The sequence below is a fragment of the Triticum aestivum genome, chromosome 1B (genome assembly GCF_018294505.1).
Source record: "Triticum aestivum cultivar Chinese Spring chromosome 1B, IWGSC CS RefSeq v2.1, whole genome shotgun sequence".
NCBI lineage: Eukaryota > Viridiplantae > Streptophyta > Magnoliopsida > Poales > Poaceae > Triticum > Triticum aestivum.
The window spans coordinates 408,544,952-408,552,562 of NC_057795.1; the positions used below are offsets into that span (position 1 = coordinate 408,544,952).

At 46.6% G+C, this 7,611-nt stretch overlaps 1 long non-coding RNA gene across 1 annotated transcript; it reads left to right on the top strand.

The window, feature by feature from the left end:
• The first annotated feature begins 540 nt into the window (after positions 1-540).
• On the top strand, positions 541-2,862 carry LOC123127720 (uncharacterized). Its single transcript, XR_006462759.1, has 2 exons — positions 541-2,445; positions 2,516-2,862. It is a non-coding gene; the product is annotated as an uncharacterized lncRNA (long non-coding RNA).
• The last annotated feature ends 4,749 nt before the right edge of the window (positions 2,863-7,611 follow it).

Below are 7,611 nucleotides of genomic sequence, written 5' to 3' on the forward strand. Positions count from 1 at the left end.
ATGCAGAACGGGCCTGGGCAACATCGCGCTCCTCTTCAAGTCCCTCTAGGTCATCCTGCCGATCTAGTTCGGTTTCTCTCTCTTCGTACGTGCTCACTCTAGGTGAGTCCTGAATAATATCATAGGGCAATACGGCTTCTGCGTTGTACACCATAAAGAAATGTGTGTATCCGGTCATTCAATTGGGAGTGGTCCGGAGTCCCCAGAGTACGAAATCGAGTTCCTCAACCCAGTGCTTACACTACACCACAACACTTAATTGGGGGCAATTAACTGCCGGGAGAAATACGAGAACAAAGGCAAACTATCCGCCGGAAATACTATTACTGCCGGTAGAAGAACTTAAGGTAAAAGAAACTGCCGGCAGAAGTTGAGCAACGAGGGCGCACAAACTGCCAGCAATGATTTTCAACTTTCGGGTCATTATATCTGCCGGCACAACTAAACCCTGGCCCACTATCTGCCGGGCAGCATGTGGCGCGAGACCGAAGTAATTGGGCTCAAATGCGCGCCGCGGGTGACCACGCGAGAGGCCCAAAATTTGTGCGCCAAACGAATAACAGGCCTCGAACCAGATCCACCCCACATCGAACCCTCGTCCACAAGTCCTCCTCCCAGACTAATGCCGCCGCCGCCGCCGCCCCCATCTGCCCTCCGCCCTCGACCTCATCCACCAACCTGTGCAACCCCATCGGGGTACACGCCCGTCGACTCATCGTTGCCTTCCTTCGTCACCGCCACCGGGGCGGGTCAACTGCGCCGGTGTGGCGAGGCCGAAGTCAACGTAGTCTCCCTTTCCAGGACCAGATCCCGCGGCGAAAATCGAGCCTTCCCCATGATACTGTGGGTGCGGCGACGACAAGCGCGAGATGAATCAGTGTTCTTGGCACCTCTGCCATCTCAGGGTCATCGCGCCACCACCACGCTGGCGCGCTCCACTTCTCCATGGCCCTCCAAGCCGATGAGCACGGGTGAGCTCCCTACCACTGCTCCCTCCACCGCGTCGGCATGAGCGGTGCCTGCTCCTCCCTACGTTGGACAACACGCTGCTCAGATCTGTCATGGTGAAATCTCCTCATCTTTCCCGTGGCACTCCTGTGCTCAGTGGAGGTGAGGATGTTAGATTTTTTGGTGTGAGCTTTTGCCCAACTTCTTGGGTCGATTTTCTTTTCCTGCTACCAGACCGCCAGCGACCATGGCCTTTGTACCTTTTCCTGTTCATGAGCTTGGAGAGCTGAAACTTTGCTATTTGTGCCTACCTTTGGCCACAATGTTTCTTAGCAAATATTCATCATCTTACATTTTATATATGATATTCTATTTTGCCACTTGAAAACAATAAGGGACTAGAATAACTAGAAAAGAAGAATGAGGCTAGACCCTTTTGAAGGAATCTGCTGTCCTAACAAGGAACATGTAAAGAGCACTCCTGGGAAAAAGAAGGAAACAACAATCTTGCAAATGAATAAAGAAACAAAAGCTTGATAACAAATTTTTCCATTAGTAGTAACACCTCTCTTCACACATAATCTGATTTTCAACACTATTAATTAGGATCTACATGATTGGAGACACTAAGTCATCACACTGGTTAACACAAGTAATTTGTGAGAGGAACACAAGTGAACTTTACTGTACTTATATCTGTTCAATTTTCTCTCAGGAAATCCTTTTTTATGAACTGATGGTGGGGCTCAGCAGCAAAGGTATACATGTGTGGTAGCCGCTCTTTACGTATTTTTTTCCTAATACATATACTTTCTCTTCTTAACTGGGGGCTTTTTCAAAAGGGAAGGATCTCGTGTGTAAAAATTGGTTGACCTTATTTTCTATTCATCCTGAATGTACTGAAGTGTCAACATTTGTGTATTGATAACTAATCGTAATAATCTTGATATAAGATATATATACACACTGAAGTCTGAAAACATGCTAGTAAAACGACTTGCTTTGAAAGCGACACTACATTTTATATTGAGTGGGACTGCCACTGCCACACCTTTGGTTGCTATATAAACAATGCAATTATTGAGAAAATGGAGTGGGATGTCATGCAATTGAACTGAGTGCAAATATTTAGTTTTTTATTAAAATTATCAGTAAAAGGAAGAGACAGAATTTGTTAATGCATTTACGCCATTTAGCTTGTTCAAATATTTCTTGGAGTGATGTCAACAGCAAGTCTGAATTATATCTGACCTGCAGCCATCGTCTCATATTTTTGTGTGCTTTCCATAGTTCTGTTTATCTTTGTTAAGATAAGTATGAGTGGTATTCTTGTGCAATTTTCTTAATCAGGCTTTTGTGTGAGGGTGCATATCTTCGGAAAAAAGAATGACAAAAGGCAGGAGAAAGTGACATGGACAATAGATTAGAAGATGCAACGGCAGTGTGGGTGATGGAAGAAGAAGAACAGAGTGTTAGAAGATATAATGAGATGATAAGGTCTTGAAATGTTCATTATCTCGTGGAAATTATTAATGCCTATGTAGCTTGAGTTTCCGACTTGTTGCAGATTTCCCAAAGATACACAAGTTGATCGAGGTTTGGAAGATCTACAAGTTGGAGCTGGAGGTTTGGAAGACCTACAATTAAGTTGCTGTTGTTATAATGTAATATGACTTGTTTGTTGAACCTGGAGATGGTGGCAAGTATTACTGTACTCATTTAGGTGATTGTTTTGGCACATAAGCCACTGTATGATCATTTTGGTTGTGGCACATTTAGAAACATAAGTTATTTTCCTTTTGTGGCACAACATCCTTATATGGTTGATTCATATGTATATGTATCTAAACATAAGTATTCGGTATGTATGTTTATCAAACGAAGTTTAAAATTTTGGATGAGGCCTATATGTTACTTTGATTGAAGTGAATTTATTAGTTGTGTGTTATTTCCTGATTGCTGGAACACGGTACATGGATATTATAAATTATGTGTATCTTGCCCAGAACAGTTTGCTAGTGACATACAACGTGATGGCATAGTAACTGCCGGGTGAACATGTTTTTGCCGGCAGTTCCATTGTCGGTAACCTGTAATTCCTATGCCATGCCTAATCTGCCGGGAGAAAACAAACTGCCCGCAAATACATAGGCAAGGGCAGAGAAACTGCCGGGAATAGTTTATCTGCCGGGAGAAGTAATCCCCGGCAGCCGTTCTCGTGGCAGTTCTATCTGCCGGGAGAACCAGCCTCCCGGCAGTTTATCTGCCCTCTTAAAGTGTTTCTTCTGGCAGATTATATGCCATTGCATCAGTGTTGTGGTGTAGTGTTATCTGATTCTCATAAAGAGCGCATTAGTCTGGGATTCATACCACTCATGATCATACCATTGGCCCGTTCGACTTGGCCGTTCGTTTGAGGGTGGTATACAGATGCATAGTCGAGTTTAATGCCCAACTTAGCACACCAAGTTTTTACCTCATCAGCTGTGAAGTTAGAGTCATTATCAGTGATGATACTGTAAGGGACACCATAACGGTGGACTACGCCAGATATAAAGTCAATCACTGGTCCGGCCTCAGCTGTTTTGACTGGTTTGGTTTCTATCCATTTAGTGAATTTATCCACCATGCCCAATAAGTATTTCTTTTTGTGGCTTCCCCCTTTAAGGGGTCCGACCATGTCAAGCCCCCAGACCGCAAAGGGCCAAGTAATGGGGATTGTTCTTAATGCGGTGGGAGGCATATGGCTCCGATTGGCGAAAAAGTTGACAGCCCACGCAATGTTGGACAAGGTCTTGAGCGTCAGCTCGGGCCGTAGTCCAGAAAAAGCCTGTCTGAAATGCCTTGCTGACAAGGGCACAGGCTGCGGCGTGATGACCGCTGAGACCGGCATGTAATTCTGCCAAGAGTTGCCTTCCCTCCTCTTCAAAGATACACCTTTGGAGGACTCCGGTTGTACTTCTCTTATATAATTCGCCTTCATGCACTTTGAAGGCTTTGGAGCGCCGAACTATGCATCGCGCCTTGTTTTGATCGTCAGGGAGATCTTGCCTATTAAGGTAGGCCAAGTAAGGTTCAGTCCAAGGGGCGATTACCGCCATGATCTCATGAGCATAGGGTGTTATCTTGATATCCAAACCTCCGACGTTGTCCGCATTGTGTTCGGCGGTTGGGGGTGTGATCAGGTCCGCATTGCCTTTGCCGGTCTCACCCTGCCACACCAAAGATGCCTTGAAGAGCCGCTCCACGAAGGTGTTGGGTGGCACGGGGTCGCGTTTAGCGCCCATACGAGCAAGGATGTCGGTTGCCTGATTACTTTCTCGGGCGACATGGTGGAACCCGAGTCCGTCGAACCGAACTGACAGTTTTAATATGACATTTCGATATGCTATTATTTTTGGGTCTTTTGCATTGAACTCTCCATTGACCTGTGAAATTGTGAGGTTCGAATCACTGCGCACCTCCAAGCGTTGTATGCCCATGGGGATAGCCATACAAAGACCGTGCAGTAGCGCCTCGTATTCGGCTGTATTATTAGAGTTCGTATACATAATTTGTAGTATGTAGCAGACTGTTTCCCCAGTGGGGGATGTGAGGATTACGCCAGCCCCTAGTCTGGCCAGTATTTTGGAGCCATCGAAGTACATGATCCAATTAGAGTATGAGTTGTACTCTTTAGGGAGTTCGGCTTCCATCCATTCAGCTATAAAGTCGGCCAATACCTGGGATTTAATATCCTGACATGGCCTGTATACAATTTCGAACAGTAATAGCTCAATGGCCCATTTGGCTATGCGACCAGTGGCGTCCCTGTTATTGATGATGTCATTTAGTGGCACCTCAGATGCCACTATGACCGAACACTCCTGAAAGTAGTGCTGAAGTTTGCGAGACGCCATGAAGACTGTGTAGGCTATCTTCTGATAGTGCGGGTATCGGCATTTGCAAGGTGTAAGACCTCCGATACATAGTAAACTGGTTTTTGGGTGGGGAATTTATGTCCCTCCTCCCCTCGCTCAACGACGAGGATGGCACTAACTACTTGGTTAGTTGTCGAAATGTATAGTAACATAAGCTCTCCAACGCCAGGTGCGGCCAAGATTGGGTTGCTTGTGAGAAGGGCCTTGATTTCCTCCAATCCAGCTGTGGCTGCGTCCGTCCATTTGAAGTTGTCAGTACGGCGCAGTAGCTTGTATAATGGCAATGCCTTTTCTCCTAATTTGGAGATAAATCGGCTTAAAGACGCAATGCACCCAGCTAGTTTATGGACCTGCTTTAGGTCTATTGGCGTGGCCAATCATCACAGAACTTGGATCTTGGTTGGGTTTGCCTCAATTCCTCTATGGGAAACAATGAACCCCAGCAATTTTCCGACCGGAACTCAGAAGACACATTTTTCCGGATTAAGCCAGATGTCATATGTTTGGAGATTGTCGAAGGTGAGGCGCAGGCCATCCACTAGTGATTGGACGTGTTTTGTCCTGATGACCACGTCATCCACGTATGCTTCGACTGTTTTTCCTATTTGCTTTTCTAGGCATGTTTGAATCATGCGTTGGTAGGTAGCACCGCCATTTTTGAGTCCGAAGGGCATAGTGTTGAAGCAGAAGGGACCATAAGGGGTGATGAACGCGGTTGCAGCCTGGTCTGATTCCTTCATTTTGATCTGATGGTATCCGGAATAGGCATCGAGGAAACACAAAGAATCATGTCATGCAGTTGCGTCAATGATTTGGTCGATGCGGGGCAATGGGAAGGGGTCTTTAGGGCAAGCCTTGTTGAGGTATTTGAAGTTGACACACAGGCGCCACGATTTGTCCTTTTTAGGTACCATGACCAGGTTGGCTAACCAATCCGGATGTTTGATTTCCCTAATAAACCCAGCCTCTGATAACTGGCTAGCTCTTCTCCCATGGCCTGATGCTTGGGTTCGGAGAATGGCCGTAGTGTCTGCTTCACGGGTTTAAACCCCTTGATTATATTGAGACTGTGTTCGGCCAGTCTGCGTGGGATGTCGGGCATGTCTGAAGGATGCCAGGCGAAGATGTCTCAATGCTCGCGCAGGAAAGTGTGTAGGACGGCGTCCACTGCCGGATCCAGCTGTGCTCCAATGGATGTTGTTTTATTAGGGTCCGTCGGGTACACTTGGAATTTTACTATTTCCTCGGTTGGCTTGAAAGAGGTGGACTTGGATCTCTTATCAAGGATCACGTCATCCCTATCCACCATAGCTCATAGGGTGGTTAGTTATTCTGCCTCTAGGGCTTCAGATAGTGCCTCAAGGGCCAAGGATGCGGTCTTGTTTTCGACACGGAGAGCTTTGTCCGAGTCGCTTGAAATTGTAATCATTTCATTAGGGTCGGGCATTTTGAGCTTCATGTACCCATAATGGGGTATAGCTTTAAAGCATGAGAAGGCGTCCCGGCCGAGGATAGCGTAATACCCACTATTAAAGGGGACCATGTGGAAGTGCAACTCTTCGAATCTATAATTCTCAGGTGTGCCGAACACCACATCCAGTTTGATTTTTCCTGAGTAGTGTGCCTCTTGACTGGGGATAATACCTCGAAAGGTGGTGTTGCTGTGCTCGATGCATGACCTATCCATCTGCATTTTGTTGAGTGTATCATCATAGATGAGGTTAAGTATGCTACCACCATCCATGAGCACTTTAGTGAGCCGAAAACCATCAATAATGGGGTTTAGTACCAAGGCGGCAGGTGCTCGGACTAACCGAGCCTTTGGTTCGTCTTAGGCCGTAAATGTTATCGCAGTGTCGTTCCATGGGCTTAGTGCGGTAACTTGATGGACTTCGGCGAGGTGGCGTAGCTCCCGTTTATGCCGGTTGTTAGAGGAGAAAGTCTCAAAGACTGTTAGGACGTTGAGGTTGTCCCTCTCAAGTGAGTTTCCTTCTAGGGTTGTGGTGAGGATGGACTCTCCACTTTTGCTACATGTCAAAGTACCCAACATGCCCGAAGGCTATGAGTTGGGACTGTGTGCGGAGTAGTATGCATTGGGCAGGGTTTGTTCAATAGTTCATCAAGAACAGACCTATGTCCCATGAAGGCCTTGTTCTTCCTGCCCGTATCCCGATGGCCGGGTGACCCACCGGGGTATATTGTTTTGGCTCGGGCCGCACTATGCATCGAGGTGGCGGGCTCTAGTTGAGTTTTCTGGGCCCTCCATATGCTTTCCATCCCACAGTATTTTTCTACTACATGTGATAATTCCGCAAAGCTCTGTATGTGGCAACGGTTGAGGGCATTCAATATCCCTTCATCTGTGCAGTTATGGTGGAAGACCGAAACTACGTCATCGTCCGAACAGTCCTTGATCTTGTTTTTAACAAGCAGGAATCTGGCCGAAAAGTGGTGGAGAATTTCCTAGGGCTGCTGTTGCACATACACCAGGTCATATATATCTGGAGGACCCGAGTTGCTTGGAGAGTATAGATTGTGGTGGGTGGGTGGATTGAATTTTAGATCATGTCCCATGTCCATGTTCGGAGCCGGCATGGCTTCCACAGTAACTGGTTCTCCCTTTTCACACCTAGCCGAACAAAGCAGAACGTAGGAGGCAAGCACAGGAGCCGCTCAACCCAACTATTGACCAAAGACACAATTCGAAACCAATGCATATAAGGCAATATCCGAGAATGTTTTG